Source organism: Vigna umbellata, chromosome 2 (assembly GCF_029865625.1).
Source record: "Vigna umbellata cultivar VRB3 chromosome 2, Vumbellata_1.0, whole genome shotgun sequence".
Classification (NCBI taxonomy): Eukaryota; Viridiplantae; Streptophyta; class Magnoliopsida; order Fabales; family Fabaceae; genus Vigna; species Vigna umbellata.
Window position 1 is genome coordinate 25,233,319 of NC_142166.1, and position 20,505 is coordinate 25,253,823.

At 38.0% G+C, this 20,505-nt stretch overlaps 1 pseudogene; it reads right to left on the reverse strand.

The window, feature by feature from the left end:
- Positions 1 to 443: 443 nt before the first annotated feature.
- LOC148203689 (uncharacterized) lies at positions 444 to 4,068 on the reverse strand (annotated as a pseudogene).
- Between the last annotated feature and the right edge of the window lie 16,437 nt (positions 4,069 to 20,505).

Here is a 20,505-nt window from a genome sequence, read left to right on the forward strand (position 1 = left end):
CTTGCATTGTTTAACTCATTCTAATGCATGATTATTGGTTTTGTCGATACGGACACGTACGGGGAAGTCTAGATCCGGGGAATTTCTCCCAATATTATACTGACAATATTATATTGGTTGCCTTAAGCTCCTGCGGTAATGAACTAATCATTAGGAATGCTAGGAATTGTATGAACTATTTGATTAGGGAGAAGCCATCTAGAATGGTACATTAGTGAGTGGCATTAACAATGATGATTTGAATGATGAATTCCTAAAATATATGAGAGTGGATGAGATGAAATTGACCCCCAACAACATATTCATTCATATATTCCATTGAAAGTGTTTATCTTTTGTCTTTGCCATTGATCAAAATTCATGCATACATGTTTATTTTCTGTCTTGCATTTTAAACCCAAATATTTCGTTTGTAAGTCTTAGTTAATCAAGAAACCACATAACTAAACTAGGCCGTGAGTCCTTTGGGAAGAACGATACTTGGTCTTACCAAGTTTTATTACTTGAACGATTCGGTCATACTTGCCGATTGTGAAACAAGTTTGTGACATCATATTTTAGTGCTTACAAATTTGTCCATCAAGGCGCAATATTTATTTGAAAGTAACCAGAAAAACCATCAAGAAAACAATAATGAGATTTACCTGCCAGGCGCTCCAGCATCTGATCAATGAATGGCAGGGGGAAATGATCCTTCCTGGTTGCTTGGTTGAGCCTCCTATAGTCAATGCAGACTCTCCAACTGTTCTGCACTCTAGCTGGGATAAGCTCATCCCTCTCATTCTTCACCACAGTGAGGCCAGTTTTCTTGGGCACAACATGGATGGGGCTAACCCACTGACTGTCTGAAATAGGGTAGATGATCCCAGCTTGCAAAAGCTTGGTCACCTCCTTCTTGATGACGTCCATGATCACGGGGTTTTGCCTTCTTTGTGGCTGTCTCACTGGCCTTGCCCCATCTTCCAAAAGAATTCTATGCATGCATGTGGATGGGCTAATACCAGGTATGTCAGCCAAACTCCAACCAATGGCCTTCTTGTGCTTCCTCAACACACCAAGCAACTTCTCCTCTTGAACAGAATCAAGGGAGGTGGAAATGATCACCGGTTTCTTCTCATCATCCTCCAAGTACACGTACTTGAGGTTATCTGGGAGCTGTTTCAACTCAAGAGTAGGTGCCTGCAAGTCAGATTCATTTGTACTTCCTACAAAGTGGTTAGTGCATTCTGACTCCAAAGAATTCACAGGTAAAGGCGGAACACCTATCTCATCACGCTCCAAATCCATATCCATGACAATTACATTATCAACATCATCCATATCAAAAACATCATCAACATCATGGATATCAAAATTCTCTTCAAAATCAACCTCATTCTCAAATTCAGATTCAATGCATGTATGTAGAGAAGATAGAAAAGAATGCTCTTTCTTATGCAAAGAATCAAAATCATCAACAACATATCTATCAATAATGTCATCCAATGTATCGATCCTAAACAGAGAATGGTCCTCAGCTGGAAATTTCATTGCATCAAGGATATTAAAATGAACAACAATATCAGCAAATTCCATAGACAAAGTTCCAGCATACACATCAATCTTCGTTCGGGCAGTTTTCAAAAATGGCCTGCCTAAGATAATGGGAGCGGATCCATGAGAGAATCCCTCCTCCATTTCCAAAACATAAAAGTCAGCAGGAAAAATCAATTCACCAACCCTAACCAAGACATCCTCTATGAAACCTGCTGGGTGGGTAACACTCCTATTAGCCAACTGAATGACCACACCCGTGGTTTGCAAAGGACCCAGAGACAAAGATGCATATATAGATAAAGGCATGACATTAACAGAAGCACCCAAATCAAGCATGGCATTTTCAAATTTATTGTTTCCAATCACACAAGGAATGCAAAATATACCTGGGTCCTTGCACTTTTCAGGGATGTGCGGGACCGACTTACCAATAAGCGCAGATACATTCCTTCCCATGCTTATCCTCTCATTTCCCTTCATCTTCCTCTTGTGTGTGCACAGCTCCTTCAAGAATTTGGCATACTTCGGTATCTGCTTGATGGCATCAAGTAGAGGTATGTTCACCTCTACCTTCCTGAAGGTCTCCAGAATTTCCTTATCCACATCTTCCATCTTTTTGCTAGGAAGTGCCCGTGAAGGGAATGGTAGAGGGATAGGTCGGTCAACCAATGGAGAAGGTGCGGCAGTGGTGGTGGTGGAAGAGGGAGAAGATCCACCTGAAGAAGAACCACCGGCTGGAGAAGAAGATTCACCCACCTCAAATGCCTTGCTCGGACCGTCATGGTCGTTCTTTCTAGGACAAGTAGCAGGCATGGGTGTAGGTGTAGAAGTGGGCTCTGAAGGCACAAAAATCTGCTTCCCTGATCTAAGGGTTATAGCACTCATATTCCTTGGGTTCTGCACAGTCTGGGATGGTAACTTATCCGAATTCTGAGACTGCGCCTGGTTTATCTGAGTAGCCATCTGACCCATCTGGTTAGTGAGACTCTGTATGGAAGCTCTAGTCTCCTGCTGAAATTGCATGTTATCTTTCTGAAACTGCAGGTTTTGCATAGTCATCTGTCTCACTAACTCTTCCAATGAAGGTTCAGACGAAGTGGAAGGGTGGGCAGCTGGTTGGGCAGGTGCCTCTTGCTGTTGTTGTTGCCTCTGGTGTTGTTGCATAGGTGGAGGCACATATCTGTTAGGTGCTCCAGCATTCTGGAAAGGTAGTGCCTGCTGTTGATGTTGTGGCGCATTGTTCCATCTCAGATTGGGGTGATTCCTCCACCCTGGGTTGTACCTGTTGCTGGATAAGTCATGATTTTGCTGTTGTTGCTGCCTATTGTTGTAGATGTTCGTAGCATAAGCCTGAGGCGCATCAGAGGCAACAGATTGCTGCAAAGAAGGACAAGCATCTGTATAGTGGTCACTGGAAGGACAAATAGCACATAGCCGTGCAACAGATGCAGATGGAGCTGCAGATCTCTGGTTGGTAGTCAACTGTGTCACCAACTTCGTGAGAGAGTCAATCTTTCCTTCCAACTTGCTTTCAACAGCTGATAAAGACTGGGCAACAACATCATGTACGCCCCTCACCACAATGGTATCATTCCTGGTGCTAAACTGCTGGGAGTTGGAGGCCATCTTCTCAATCAATTGCCTGGCCTCAGCAGGTGTGGTGTCTCCAATAGCTCCACCACTGGCAGCATCAATCATACCACAGTCCATGTTGTTCAAACCCTCATAGAAATACTGGACAAGGAGATGCTCAGGTATCTGATGGTGGGGACAACTAGCACAAAGTGTCTTGAATCTCTCCCAATACTCATATAAGTTCTCTCCACCAAGCTGCCTAATCCCAGTTATGTCTTTTCTGATAGCTGTGGTCCGGGCTGCTGGAAAAAATTTATCTAAGAACAGCCTCTTCAGATCATCCCAGCTAGTGACGGATCTAGGCGCCAAACCATACAACCAATCCTTAGCAACATTTTCCAATGAATGAGGGAATGCCTTCAAGAAGAGGTGCTCTTCAGGAACATCATGTGGTTTCATACTAGAACAGACAATGTGGAATTCCTTCAAATGCTTATGAGGACTCTCACCTGCAAGACCGTGAAACTTGGGCAACAAATGGATCAGTCCAGTCTTGAGAACAAATGGAACGTCCTCATCAGGATATTGGATGCACAAGCTTTCGATATCGAAATCAGGTGCAGCCATCTCCCTAAAGGTCCTCCCACGAGGTGGAGGTTGTGCCATATTGTTCTCAGTGTGAAAAACAACAGAATCAGAATCAGAATCACGTGCAGATGCAACAGATGCAGTAGATGCAGTATGCACAAAGTACTCAGCAGTGGGATGCACAGTATCCAATGGAACAGACTCAAAAACAGACTCTAAAGATAAATTTCTAGAATGCCTAGCTAACCTATGAAAAGTTCTATCAATCTCAGGATCAAAGGGTGGTATAGGCCCAGGATTTCCCCTAGTCATGCACTAAGTCACAACACCCTAAAATCATGAAACGATATCACAAAAATTTTGAACACACAAAACAACCTAATCAAACAAATCACACACACTCAAACATACAAGACAAAACACAACACACACAAACACAACAAAAACCTAAGACCGAACCGTTGGTCCCCGGCAACGGCGCCATTTTGATGAGATGGTCGCACCTCTCACAAAAGTTGTGCATAAAAGAATGCAGTATAGACTAGGAAGTGACTCCTAGGTCGTCTCACAAGGACCAAATGTGGTTCAGTCTCAGATCTAACACGTAGTGGGGGGGTTTTGATTGTGTTTTTGTGATTCGGAAAGGACTAAATTAAGAATGAAATGCACTTGGAATTTAAATTAAAAGAAACAAGAATGCTGACCAATTGAAGCACAAAGTCTCGGGAATAAAAGAAACAAAGTTTGGCTAATAATTAAAATGCTCACTACAGTGAAAATAAAGAAACACACTTAGCTAATAAACTTTAATTCAAATTTGAAACACTCAGTTACTTAAGCCGAAAAATGATGATCAACAATGCAAAAGAAAACACTTACTAGAAATATTATTCATCAGAGTACTAATGATTAAAAAGAAATAAATGCTTAATGAATAATGTGTCTCGGTCCATGCTAAGAAAGGAAGAAAAGAAAAGAAATTTTGTGAGTAAGCCGTGTGCAGTACAGCCAGCGTGATGGTTATGATCTTCTCCTAAAAAAAATGTAAGCTTCTTTGTTGAGAGAAATCAGCCGTAAAAGAAATGTGCTTGGCTCAAAGAAATGGAATAAAATATTAATCTCTTCCCTTAATCTCCGTTCAGCATTTCTTTTTACCCAACAATTGAACTTCTTCCAAGTGGCAACTACCACCACGTTGCAGCTGGTACATCACTAAGAAAGAGATAAAATAAACAATTGAAGCTCTACCCATTACGTGCTGCATCATGAGAAATAAATGGAATATAAAAGTACTTCTTCCCCCCAAAACCGTGACACCTACTCCAATCTAATCTCCACCTACAATTTTTAATCCATCACGGCGTGTGACACTCCTAGACCATCTTTTTCTAATTTTAATAGAATGAAATGTGCTTTTCCATGACCACTCCCTGTCTCGTCACCGTACTACACTTCAAGCAAAACCAAAGACCTAGTCTTTCTTTAAAGCAAATTGACAAATATTATATTCTTTCCATTGCAGCAATTTTTTTTTTGGATGTAACCGTGCAAAGACAAAGCTTATTGAATAGTAAAGATGCAAGGAATAAACTAAACATTAAATGCAAGGCAAAGTAGAAATGGCATAGGAAGAAAACGGTAACAGCAATTGAACAAAGCTATCCAACATGTAGAATAATAATAAGATGATTGTTTTTTTTTTTTTTGTTCAAGATACAATAGAACCTATTCAAGCTAAGCTCCATTCCACATTGTGCTGACAGAGATTCCACCAGAAGTTCTTGCATCAATAGCAGCTAACGCAATTCTCCTCCCTTGCTCTCCAACCAAATTGTTTTCTTTTCTGCAGAGAACTCCAGCAGCAAAAGCTTTCATTTTCAATAAAACCAGTTCAAGTTCCGTGAGGGTGGCGGCTACTCATCACACGTCCAGCCCCCTCAGAAGCATTTTTTCTTTTTTTCCTCTAAACTACAATAGTCCCCCAAAACTAAAGGGGTCGAGACACAGGGTGAGTGGCGGCTGGAACAAGGGCCGTGTGTCCCTCTTTAATAAGGGTAGGGTCCACACACAAAAACCCTAGGGTGCCAAGTCATTAACTTTTAATTTTTGGGTCTAATCTAATTTACCAAAAATTGACCCAAAATATAAAAGTTGATACAAAAATTCTAAACTACTGAATTACAATTTAGTTAATTCAAAAATGTTTGTCTGGAGAGTCTTGAATTTATTTGGCAATCTTCCTGATGTCCCAAAATGTATTTCCGAAATTTTCCTGCATTTCAAAAATGCACTTAATCAGCTCAGAAAATCCAAATTAGCACAATTACAAATTTCCGACCAAATTAAGCGGAATTCGGAAAACGGGGAAATAACAAACAATTAAACACAATTCCCTGGTTTATTTAAGTGCAATAAACTAAATATAATTCAAGAAATAACGACTCATCACGGTGCAAGGAGGAGGAGCTGAAGCAGCTGAAGCTTCAGTTAGGGAGATGGAAGAAGATGAAGCTGATGATGATGATGCATTTGAAGATGATGAAGATGAGGAAGAAAAGGAAGATACAGAGGACAGCTCAGATTGATGAGGAGCTGAGATAGCATTTACTGATGAATGCTATCATGAACTTATGCTTTTGTTGGTTAAGTGTTCTGAACTTATTTACTTTTGTTTTAGATTAAGGTTGATGTACTCTATTGGAAACCTGGTTTGTTATGATGGTTTGCTATTGACTGTGATTGTGTGATAAGTAATGCTTGATGATAATTATTGATTGATTGATGTTGAGATAAATGTGCACATTAAATGCTTATACAGGTGATTCACAAGCTTTGTGAACAAATGCAGGATATTATGATTGTGATTGTGAGATTAAGCAGGATGTGTATGTCAAATGTGAATGAGCCTATTTGTGAGGTTTTAAGCTCCAGAGTTTTTATTGATTGAATGCTATTTGTTGAGAGTGTCGCGCCTCCCACAAAAATTGTGCATAAAAGAATGCAGTACAGTACTAGGAAGTGACTCCTAGGTCGTCTCACAAGGACCAATATTGCGGTTCAGTCTCAGATCAACACGTAGTGGGGGGGGGGGGGTTTTGAAAGTGTTCTTGTGATTGGAAATAAATTAAATTAAAACTGGGAAATTAAATACAATCGAACACAATTGGAAAAATTGAAATAAATGAACAAAGCAGGAAAACCAAACGGTCCTACAGATGACCGAACGGTTCTACATTGATACCAAACGGTCTCTAAAGCAAGTGAGGAAATTGGAAATGCAGAAAGATAAAGAAGCCGAAAAGAATAGAAAACATAGTGAACGAACACAGTAAACTAATTAAAGTGAACGAAGGCAGTGAACTGAAGATTCCTAAAACACGATGTGTGAACTAATTAAAATGTACTGGTAATAATAGAAAGAACGTTTGACTAATAACGAAATGAACATTGCAGCTTGGAATAAAATGAAATGCAACACTTAAACTAATAAAGAAAGAAAACATATTGCAGTTGAAAAGGAAAACACCGCTTAAATCACCACTCCGAAGCAATTGAAAATTGAATCACCGTTTCATTACAAGAAAAGAAATTTTTGCTTTTGGAATAGTAAAAATCACCGTGAGCATCGTGTGAGTTGAATAACATTTCAATGCAAGAGAGCGTGAACAATAATATAAACTGGAATTGTAACGAGTAAGATAAAGAATTGAAAAGAAAATTCTCCACGGAAAAGCTCTAAAGATAAAGCATGAACAGTAGCTGCTTATCAAAGGAAAATGAAATCATCACGTGTGTGCCCTCTTTAGCTCTACTCACCGTACACACCCACTCCTATCTAATCACCTTGCTACTATTCTCTCAAGAAAAGGACACTCATTTCTCGCTGGTGGTATAAAAACCGTGCACACCAACAACACAGGAAGCTACGTTCTCCCATCCAGGTCCTGCCCAGTCCGTGCGCTCCTCTCTCTCGGTGGTTCTCCCTCCAGCTCTCTCTCACTCACTGCCCTCCAACCGAGAGCTCCTCAATCACCCGTAACCCTCCATCCTCAACGCTCCTTCTTCCAAAACTCCAGCCCCCCCTCCAAAAGAACATCTAAGTGGCGGCTGGACTGCACCCCTAAAAACCCTCTCCGTAACACTGCTGCTGGACGTTGCTTCCGCCTCTGGGCCGTGGCTCTCTCCAAGCTGCTTTCATTTCGCTGGATGTGTGAAGGCCGCGTGGACGTGTGCTGCATTCTGTGCGCTTATTCTTTCTTCACGCACCACCTAAGAAAGCTGCCCCTCACACCCTCTAGCTGCTTCCGGATGCTACTGGACTGCTGGGCCGTGGAGTGTGTGCAGCATGGAGCTGGCAGCTGGACCGTGGCACCTCCTGGATGTGCAACCCGTCACACCATTTCTTTCTTCACTGGACACCACCCTCTTCAAAGCTTGCTGGAAATTTCTGGACACACCCCTGTTGGACCGGGATCAGCTTCTCCTAATTACCGCTTGCTGGATGTTGCTGGGCCGCGTGGAATTCCTTTCCCCTTTGAAGGCTGGATGTGCACCCCTCTAGTTGCCACCGTGGCTGCTTTCTTGTGGGCCGCGTGTGTTAAAATTGTTTAGCTGATTCCAAAATGAATGTGCCGTGAGATGCACTTGTAAGGTGGTCCCCATTGGCCTTTTTGTTTAATTTGTTTCATCTAACAAGTCTTGGGACATGCAAAAGTGTGGGGTCCGCGTGTGCTATTTTCACTTCAACAAATTCAGCACACTTGCATTTGGGAGTTGGACGTGAATTGCTTCTTTCCAGCATGTATCTCTTTCAATTTTTCTTCAATTTGATACAAGCAAAAACCATGTGTCCGTGTGCTTTAGTAGATTCACACTTCCAGGACATAGCGTCCTTCCTCTCATGACCACCAAATGCCAAAACGAAGGTCACTAACTTCTAATTTTTGGGTCTAATCTAATTTACCAAAAATTGACCCAAAATATAAGAGTTGATACAAAAATTCTAAACTACTGAATTACAATTTAATTAATTCACAAATGTCTGTGTGGAGAGTCTTGAATTTATTTGGCACTCTTCCTGATGTCCCAAAATGTATCTCCGAAATTTTCCTGCACTTCAAAAATGCACTTAATCAGCTCAGAAAATCCAAATTAGCACAATTACAAATTTCCGACCAAATTAAGCAGAATTCGGAAAAACGGGGAAATAACAAGCAATTAAACACAATTCCCTGGTTTATTTAAGTGCAATAAACTAAATATAATTCAAGAAATAACGACTCATCACTATTACTTTGAAAGCATGAATGATTTTGCCCAGGTTTTCTATGATTGAATCAATTGCTTGTTTTGCATCATATGATCAAGGCCGTTTGTTGGAACCCTTTTTATTGGCCAAATTCATGAAGTTAGCCCACTAAAAGAGAACACTTTGTGTTCTATCCTTTGAACCCTTAGCCTTGAACATAAATTGAAAACCCTTATTGAAAAGCTTTACCTTGAGTTAAGTAGAAAATCTTTTTTGGTATTGTTAAATGTTCAAGTTTGGGGTTGTTGGGAAAGCATGAAAAAGAAAAAGGAAAAGCATTGTGCTAAAAGTTAAGAATAAGAATGTGAAAAGAAAAGAAAAAGAGAAAGAAAAGAAAAGAAAAAGCAAAGCTCAATGTAAAGACAAGTTGGGAAAAATAAGAATAATTGTGTTGTTATGATTCTCTTAACTCAAGGATTTTGTGATCCAGAAAAACCAATTTTTTTGATTAGCCCAGCCACGTTATAAGCCATTGAAAAGTCCTTGTGATGATGCATGCTTGTAAATGTTTTGATTGTGGTTAAATGAAAGGCAAAGTTGATTCATGTGACATTGTGGTAGTGGAGTGAATGAGTGATTACCTCTTATACACTTGTGTGTGAGTGAAACACTTTACCTGGTGAGGAAGTATTCTATGAGCACATGAACATCCATGCTTAATTGATTGATCATTCATGAAAAATAGCATTTGTTTGATATTAACTGACTTTGTGAACACTAAAGCATGTGCACATCTTGATTGAAATCTTGGTCAAAAGTTTGATTGAAGTCTTTGCTTATCTTGAAAAGAAATTTTTGAATGAGTGAACCATCATATGAATTGGTAGAAGATTGAGTTACATCTTGTTTGCTTGAGGACAAGCAAAGTTCTAAGTTTGGGGTTGTGATAACAGTTGAAAAACTGTTATTTTCATGCTTGAAATTGATACTAAAAGCAACCTTTAACACTTAGAAACTGGTTGAAATCATGCTTTTATTCATATTTTCAGAAATAAGAGAGTTGGACAGGTTTATGCTTGATTTCAGTGTTTTTGTGCAGGTTTTAAGGTGAATTTGGTGAAAGAAGTGAAGAAGGAGAGAGATGAAATCAGAAAAGACATCAAAAAGTGCAAAAGGAGAAGCTGCAACTGCCGCTCAGCGGCAATTTACCCTTGAGCGGCACTCAGAAGCTCACGGGGGATCTGCTGAGGGGCAAAATGGCCGCTGAGGGGAAGAAACCAACTCACGCACTTACCGCTGAGCGGCACACTTATGTGCTTGGGCCTATATTTTCTGTAATTTTAGAATAGTATATAAGCTTTAGGACGTCCTAGGGTTTGTATCTTTGGCAGAAACGAAGCAAACACTCTCTCTTCCACCTCTTTGAAGGAGGATCTTGGATGCTCAGGCTACCTCTTCACCTTTCTAGGGTTTTATCTTTCAGTCTTTCATTATTATTCATCTAGTTTCACCATGAATATGGTGAACTAAACCTTGTATTGTTGTTGGGGAATCAATGTAGTCTTGTGAAACTCTCATATATGGAATTTGTTTTTACATCTTATATTTAAGACCTATGCTTTCTTTCATCATTAGTTAGGGTTTTTCCTCTTTGCTCAATGCTTGCTTTGTTTAACTCATTCAATGCATGATTATTTATTTTGTCGATACGGGAACGTACGGGGAAGTCTAGATCCGGGGAATTTCTCCCAATAGTATATTGGTTGCCGTTAAGCTCCTGCACTAAAAGAACTAATTATTAGGAATGCTAGGAATTGTATGAACTCGTAATTAGGGATAGGCCTTCTTGCAAGGTAATTTAGAGAGTGGCATTAACAATGATGAAAAGAATGTTGAATTCCTAAAGTATATGAGAGTGGATAAGATGAAATTGATAACCCCAACAACATACTCATCCATATATTCCATTGAAGTGTTTGTATTTTGTTTTAGCCATTGATCAAATTCATGCATACATGTTTATTTTCTGTTTTGCATATTAAACTTCACTTATTTCGTTCTTAAGTCTTAAATAATCAACAAATCACATAACTAAACTAGGCCGTGAGTCCTTTGGGAGAACGATACTTGGTCTTACCGAGTTTATTACTTGAAACGATTCGGTCACACTTGCCGATTGTTAAACAAGTTTGTGGCGCCGTTTTTCGGTGTTCATAAATTTGTCATCAGTTCCCATATCGACAAAATCAATAATCATGGCATTGAATGAGTTAAACAAAGCAAGCTTTAAGCAAAGAGGAAAAACCCTAACTAATGATGAAAGAAAGCATGTATCTTAAAAGAAGATGTTAACACAAATTCCATATATGAGAGTTTCATAAGACTACATTGATTCTCCAACAACAATACAAGGTTTAGTTCACCATATTCATGGTGAAACTAGATGAACAATAATGAAAGAATGAAAGATAGAACCCTAGAAAGATAAGGAGGTAGCCTGAGCATCAAAGATCTTCCTTCAAGGGATGGAAAAGTGAGTGTTTGCTTCGTCTCAGCCAAAGATACAAACCCTAGGACGTCCTAAAGCTTATATACTATTCTAAAATATACAGAAAATTAGGCCCAAGCCCAAAATAGTGCCGCTCAACAGTAAACTACCGCTCAGCGGTAAGTGCGTGAAGTTGATTCTTTCCCTCAGCGTCATTTTCACCCCTCAGCGGAGCCAACGTGGGTTTATGAGTGCCGCTCTATCCTTCTGCAACTTCTCCTTTTGCACTTTTTTATGTCTTTTCTGATTCCCTCTCTATCCTTCTTCACTTCGTTCACCAAATTCACCTTAAAACCTGCATAAAACACTAAAATCAAGCATAAACCTGTAAAACTCTCTTATTTCACAAAACATGAACAAAAGTATGATTCCAAGCTAGTTTCTAAGTGTTAAAGGTTGTTTTTAGTATCAATTTTAAGCATGAAAATAACAGTTTTTCAACTGTTATCACTCTGCACATTTGAAATTCCTTAGAGAATTACATGACTTATCGAGATGTCTTCTCGAGTTAGAGTTGAGTTCAACGATAAAAAAGTATTTTTTTAGAGGAGCTTCTATCAATTGTTTTACTTTGAAAATTTGATTTGGACTTTGTGACTCCACATAGTTGAAATTCGTTAGGGAATTACATGACTCCATAGTGAGCATGACTTATCGAGATGTCTTCTCGAGTTTGGAGATGAGTCCAATGAAAGAAAAATATTGTAATTCATGTTTTTGCTTCTGTGAGTTCATTTCAATTAGGATTTTGTATGTTTTAGAGTACATTGCATGTTTTAGTTGCACATAGATTAGGTTCTACATTTGGTATTAGTTAGAAACTTGAATTAGGATTTGAATTTGTTGTGATTTGGTATAGTAAGTATACATTTACACAATCTAAGTTCTGATTTGGAACTTAAATACCACACAATGGATATGACTGTACAGGATGTATTCCTGAGTTGCAAATGACTACTTTTCTACACTAATCTTGGCACTTTTGATACTTATTCATGAGTCTAAGCAACAATGCTGTTTCTATTCATTAGTTTAGGTGTCTTAGGTTAGAATGTTAAAATTTGCTTCTGCTTTAAGGTCTTGACCATTTCTTTTGATATTTTTGTTGATTGGATTGTAAATTTTGTTCCTTAGATTTTGATTTCTTATTCATTGTTCTACTTCCAGTTCATTGTATTGTTCATTTACTTTCCAGGTTATATCCGTTCTTGCGTATTTCTTCTATATAGTTAGTCTTTGTATTTCTATTTCTAGGTTCTATTTTGATTTCATACGTTAGTTTAGATTCCAAACTTAAATTCTTTTATTTCATTTTTTCTTCTTCTTACTTTCATTTTAAACAGATTTGATTTCTTTACTGATTTCTTTTTAAATTTCTTCATTTAATTTCTTTCCCTACCTTGCATTAGTAAATAAAAAGGTAGTAAATAATACAAGATTTAATTCTACACTTTAAGCTTAATTCTAGTCGAGTCCTTGGATTGATACCTAGGTTGTCCTATACTTCATTAGTAGCGAAACTTAGTTTGTTCACTTTAACAAATGGCGTCGTTGTCGGGGACTCGACGAATTAAGTGTTAGAGTGTTGAGTTAGTCTTTCCATCCATATAGTTTGTATAGTTTTTCTTTTCTTTCATAGATTTATTTTGTTAAATTATGTACTAGAGGTCTGATTGGTGTTTCCTCTAGTGAGGTAAGCATGAATTACTATTATGAATATGATAATTGCTCATTTCCTTATAATGCTCAACCACCAAGATTTGAGTTGTTTTATGAGCCCACTCCTGAGGATTTTATGCAGCCACCCAATCAAGCTTTCCAGTAGCAACCACCACATTGTTGTCAACCATATCGTGAGCAGTACCCTGGCATGTGCAGCAGCAGCTGCCACACTTATACTGGGACCAGTATGATGAACCAGAGCAACAAAGTTAGGACAACTATGGCAGCCACAATTCTGTGATCAACAGCAGGGTACTCCAACAGTTGAATTTCAAGAAATGACCACCTAATTTGCTCAAATAGTGGCTGCTATCAATCAGCTGACAATGAAAACTGAAAAGGACAAGGAGGCAACAGTCAAAGAAGTATCACTTAGAGCAGCCTCCACCATTGAGTTTTAAGCTGACACTAATCCTAGTAAGGTAGCGGGTGAATCAAGAAAACAACTTTCTTTGAACTGAGTATTCCAATTAATATTGATGAGGTTCAATTTCATTTTAATGCTTTTGATCTTTTGAAAGTTGAACCAATAAATCCTGTTTTGGACTCTGTTACTGTTATGCCTGCACACACTCACATTTTGGATTCAATACTTGCTGTAGAACACATAGAAATTCCTGATGTTGTTAATGATGTGTGCACTGATCTTGATAACAATTTTGATGATAGTTTGATGGACTGTGTTGAATTAATGGAGATTGGTAAGGTCATTTTTGAGGAGTCAATACAAGTTGAATCTAAACTTAAACTCCTTATTGGTTTGGCTGAGATGAAAACTAGTGTTTATATTCTTTTGCATGCTGAACCTCTAGAACCTGTAACCGATTTCTGTGATATTGTGTCTGGCCATTCTGTGATCCTAGATAAAATTTTTCTTGTGGACCAGATTAAAACAAGTAATATTAGATGCTCTGATTCTGATACATATGTTCTTAATGATCTGCTAGATGATTCTGCTTTTGCTTGTAACAATTTTGAAATGCTTGATGAGATTTTTGTTGTGCATCATATAAAGACACCTATTGATGGGTGTTCTGACTTGAATGTATTATTGTCTGATGACCTCCTTGAGGATCAAATGAATGATTCTGATACAATTGCCCATGTCTTTATAGATACACATGTTGACTTTGAATTTGATATTGGTGCAGTAGAGTTCAATGGAAAGGAAGTTGCAGGCACTGAGGCAACCTTGGTGGAGGCAAGGGATGGTCTCAATGAGACTCAAGTAGATTTCAATAAGCTCATTCTTTTCCTTTCTTTTTAATTGTAGTTTTAGATTTTTGCTAGTAATGTACATAGCCTTAACTAGCATAGTAAATAGTAGGATAGATAATATGTTATTTTTCATAAAAATAAAAAGAATTAACTTTGATTTGTGGCCAATTTGAAATTTTCTTTTCCTTGTAGCTTTCTAGATTTAATTCAGTTTTTTTCCATTTATGTTCTTGTACATGTTGTGTTCTATTGCATTTTCTCTTATGTTCATATACAGTTTGTGTTCTTTTGAGTTTAGTTTTCTTGTTGTTGTTATATACATGGTCTCTTTCAATTTTAATACTTTTCAATTCTGTTTTGTATTAATTTATAGTTGATTGCTTGGTACATATGTCTGTGTTGTTAGAATACCTTTCTCACTCACACATTGAGGGCAATGTGCCTCTTAAGTGTGGGGGTGGGAAGGTATGGGTTTAAATTTTTTGTTCTAATGTATATAACTTTGTTGACATATGTTTTTGTAGTAAAATAGGGGTAAAATATATTTTAGTGCAGTTTGCCATTCTTGTTTTAGTTTGTAAAATACCTAATTCTTGTTTGTTCATAGCTAGTTTTTCCTTTTGTTATTCTATACTTGTTGCTTATTTCACGTTTTGTTTTAGCTTTTGTAAATAAAATTAGTTCTAGGATTCTTAATTCCGTAGGTTCTTTCTTTCTAATTTCTTTGTTGGTTTAGGATCTTTTTAAGATTGTTTTTTTCATTTCTTAGGTTCTGTTTCAGCTTATAGATAGAAGCTGCTTTAGGATCTATTTAGTTGTGATTTCTTGTTTTAGGATTATTTTCATATTAGGTTCTCCTTTAGTCTCTTTTAGAAATTTTGTAGATTCTATTTTAGGATTTTATTGGATTCTCTTTTGCTATTTTCTTTAATATACGTTAAATTTGAGTCTGTTCTAGTTTGATTTGGGTTCTTTTTAGTTACATATTGTTTTGTCTTAGTTGTTTAGGTTTTATATAGTTTAGGTAATTCTGTTTAGGAATTTTTAGGAATTTTTAGGAGCTTTTAGGAGCTTTTAGGTTCTGTTTTATGCTTATCTTCATTCTTTGCTGATTTCACTTAATTTTTAGCTTCATTTCCTTAAATTATAATTGTCAAGAGTAGACTTAGCTTTAGATTTAGGCAAAGGTAGCCCTAGCATTGGTTTTTGCAGTCTTTTGCATAGGATGAGTAGCAAGTCAATTTTAACAATTTTTAAACCCTTGAGAGATTTTGGGCCAATTTTTGTCTTTCTTGTGTGATAACATGCTTGTTTAATTGTCATTCTGATTTTGCATTGATTCTTTGTTGATGTGCTTACTCTTGGTCGCTTTAAATATGATCTAGGCATCCTTCATATTTCCAGTTTAGCTTACCCATTTCATTTCTTACCATTGCACCCTTATTTTGAGCCTTACCTTGCTTTCTTTGTTTTCCATCCATTTTAAGCCTTTCTCCCACCCATTGATCACCTTAGAGACTTGTGAGAATTAGGGAGAATTCTAGAACTCGGTGAGTGAATGAAAAGAGTTAGGCCAAAGGTGATAAAGAAAAGAAAAAATTATCTGAAAAAAAAATCTGGTTGTGTTGTAAAGAATGAACAGGTCTGGAAAAAAGAAAAAAATGAGAAAAATAGCAAAGAAAGTAAAAGAAAAGACCTGAAATGAAAAGAAAACCAAACAGAAGAGGAAAAATTTGTAGGCTGGCCAAAGTTTGAGAAATAGTTGCATTCAGTTTTAGGTTTCTCCCTTGTTCTTCACACTTCTCTACTCATTCCAGTTTCCATGCTTTTCTATTTTCCATTCCATTCCATGTACATTACAAGCCAAATAAAGACCTAGTGCTTTAGAGAAGCCTTGAGTCAAGTACTATCATTTAGAGTCTTTTCAAAGTTGAGAATTGAGGTTACATGACATGATTGAGTGAAACAGGATTGTCCCTAAATAGTTGATAACGGTTAAAAATACCATTATTTGTGATGTGATTTTGATACTAAATGCACCATTTTCTAATTAGAAACTTGGTTGAAATTATGTTTTTCTGTTAAGTTGTGTGAATAAGAGAGTTAAGGTTGAACTTGATGATTTTATGACTAAATTCCCTTGTTTTGGTAGGAAATGACATAATATGGAAGCAGAGCTGAAGGGCTAAGGAGATGGAGCTCAAAAAGATCTGAAAAAGCACCAAAAAGTAGCAACGCCCGAAGCCTGAGCGCCCTTTTTAGAGCCCTCAGCGCCGAAGCCTACCACACACCGCCTGGGCGCCCTTTCTGGAGCGTTGAGCGCCAGTTTTCCTGAAGAACCACGCGTGCTTGCCCTCCGAGTGAAGTTGAGCACCAGTTCTAGCATCGCAGCATGCCCAGGCACCTTAAGTGGGGCGCTAGGCGCCAGCGTGATGGTCCTGGGCTTTGTTTCTGTTTTGATTCCGCTCTATTTATAGGTCCCACACACCCTAGGTTTTGTATCTTTGGCAGAGGACGCACAGTAACACACTCTTCCACTCTATGAAGGCGGATTTGGATGCGGGAGCCTCCATCTTCAACTTTTAAGGTTTTTCTATCTCATTCTTCTCCATTGTACATCTAGTTTCACAATGAAAATGGGGAACTGATAATGGTTGAAAAAACCGTTATTTGTGATATAATTTTTATACTAAATGCACCATTCTCTGCTTAGAAACTTGCTTGGAATCATGTTTTTCTATTAAGTTTTGTTAATAAGAGAGTTGAGGCTGAATTCACTGATTTTATGAGTAATTCTCCTTGTTTTGATAGAAAATGAGATAATATGGAAAGAAGCGATGAAGTTATAAGGAGATGGATCTTAGAAAGTCCTGGAAAAGCACCAGAAGGGAGGGATGCTCGAAGCTTGGGCGCCCTTTTTGGAGGCTTGAGTGCATAAGAGTGTCGCTCACCGCCCGGGCGCCCCTTTTGGGTCGCTTGAGCACCAGTAGCACGAAGCTTGGGCATCACCTGGAAGGCTTGGGCATAGAAGAGTATCGCTCACCGCCCGGGCGCCTCTTTTGGGGCGCTTGAGCGTCGGAAGCTCGAATCTTGAGCGTCCTCTGCAAGGCTTAAGCGTGAAGGACCACCACTCACCACCCAGGCGCCCAAAGTGGGGTGATTGAGCACCACTGACTCGGGCATGGGCTTTGTTTCTGTTTTGTCTTCGCTCTATTTAATGGACCCAGGCATCCTATGTTTTATATCTCTGGCTAAAGCAACACCACAGCACACTCTTTCACTCTCTAAAGGCGGATTTAGATGCAGAAGCGTCCATCCTCTACTTTTAGGGTTTTGCTATCTCATGCTTTTCCATTATTCATCTAGTTTAATCATGTCTATGGTGAACTAAACTCCATTTGTTGTTGGGGAATGATGTAACCTTGTGAACTCTCATGTATTTGAATTGATTCTTAATAACACGTGTTTTTTCATTAATTGTTAGAGTAATTCATCTGTGCTTATTACATGCTTTGTTTAACTCATTCACAGCATGATGTATGAATTGCATGACTGTCGGGAGGTTCCTTACAATTCAGGTTCTTGTTGAATTCTCCGAAGAGTAATATTTCTCAGGGATGAGGGTGTGAGTCTTGGTCGTCTTAAAGATCTTGATCTTCACATCTAATTGCTTGGAATGCTAGGAATTGCATGAACTGGTGATTAAGGACATGCTTCTTCGCTGAGGGATCGAGTTTAAGTCCTTTAGTGAGTGACTGATGACAAATTTATGAACACCGAAAAACAACGCCACAAACTTGTTTAACAATTGGCAAGTGTGACCGAATCGTATCAAGTAATAAACTCGGTAAGACCAAGTATCGTTCTCCCAAAGGACTCACGGCCTAGTTAGCTATATGATTTGTTGATTATTTAAGACTTGTGAACAATTCATTTTAGGTTTTAAATGCAAAAGACAGTAAGTAAACATGTATGCATGAGTTTTGATCAATGGAAAAGAGGAATACAAACACTTTAATGAATTAGATGGATGAGTATGTTGTTGGGGTTATCAATTTCATCTTATCCACTCTCATATACTTTTAGGAATTCATCATTCTTTTCATCTATTGTTAATGCCACTCTCTAAATCACCTTGCAAGAAGTCCTATCCTTAATTACGAGTTCATACAATTCCTAGCATCCCTAATAATTAATTCTGAAGTGCAGAAGCTTAACGGCAACCAATATGCTATTGGGAGAAATTCCCCGGATCTAGATTTCCCCGTACGTTCCCATATCGAAAAAATCAATAATCATGGCAATGAATGAGTTAAACAAAGCAAGCTTTAAGCAAAGAGGAAAAACCCTAACTAATGCTGAACGAAAGCATAAGTCTTAAAATAAGATGTTAACACAAATTCCATATATGAGAGTTTCACAAGACTACATTGATTCCCCAACAACAATACAAGGTTTAGTTCACCATATTCATGGTGAAACTAGATGAACAATAATGGAAGAATGAAAGATAGAACCCTAGAAAGATGAGGAGGTAGCCTAAGCATCCAAGATTTTCCTTTAAGGGGTGGAAAAGAGAGTGTTTGCTTCGTCTCAGCCAAAGATACAAACCCTAGGACGTCCTAAAGCTTATATACTATTCTAAAATATACAGAAAATTAGGCCCAAGCACAAAATAATGTCGCTCAGCGGTAAACTACTGATCAGCGGTAAGTGCGTGAGTTGTTTTCCTCCCCTCAGCGGCCTTTTCAACCCTCAGCGGAGCCAACGTGGGTTTCTGAGTGCCGCTCAGCGGTAAACTGCCGCTGAACGGTAATTACGGCTTCTCCTTTTGCACTTTTTTATGTCTTTTCTGATTCCATCTCTATCCTTCTTCACTTCTTTCACCAAATTCACCTTAAAACCTGCATAAAACACTGAAATCAAGCATAAACCTGTTCAGCTCTCTTATTTCTAAAAATATACCCAAAAGCATGATTTCAAGCTAGTTTCTAAGTGTTAAAGGTTGCTTTTAGTATCAACTTTAAGCATGAAAATAACAGTTTTTCAACTGGTATCAGTGACCTTAACATTAATGCATAAAGAAGAATTCTTACATACGTGAGAGGGAACTTGGTGAAACCTAACCCCAACAACATATTCATCTCATAGTAAACAACATTCGTTCACTGTGCTCTTCTGCTATTGATCAAACTACATTCATATTTAATTTTCTGTATTTGCATTTGAAACCAGTGATCTTGTTTTCCTTAAGTCTTAATTAATCGAGTTATCACACGACTGTTTAGTGCCGAGAGTCCTCTGGGATACGATACTTGGTCTTAGCATTTTATATTACTTGTGCGATTTGGTACACTTGTCGATTCAACCCAACAAGTTTTTGGCGCTGTTGCTGGGGAATCACGGTTTAAACTATTTTGTTTGTGTGATTCTTGCTTTACTTTGACTTTATTTTTGTTTTTAATTTTTGTCTAATTTTAATTTGTGTCTAGTGTTGTTTATTTTTGTTTTTGTGATAACAAAGTTTTTTAGGATTTTGTGTCTAGTTTATGTAGGATACAATCAGGACTATGAGCAACAAAAGTTCTGAACCTCTCCTTGAAGGACTTGAGACTAATACAAGGTCGACAAGAAGTAGATTATCTAGAGAACCTTCTCTAGAGAGAATTTCACAAGCCTTACAATCTGATCAGGAAGCTAATGGACAAATTTATGATCACCAAAATATGATGTCACAAACTTGTTGAACAATCGGCAAGTATGACCGAATCGTTTCAAGTAATAAACTCGGTAAGACCAAGTATCGTTCTCCCAAAGGACTCACGGCCTAGTTTAGTTATGTGATTTGTTGATTAGCTAAGACTTAAGAACGAAATAATTGGATTTTACTATGCAAAAGACGAAAATAAACATGTATGCATGAGGTTGATCAATGGCTAAAACAAAAGACAAGCACTTTCAATGAAATATATTGATGAATATGTTGTTGGGGGTCAATTTCATCTTATCCACTCTCATATATTTTAGGAATTCAACATTCAAGTCATCATTGTTAATGCCACTCTCTAAA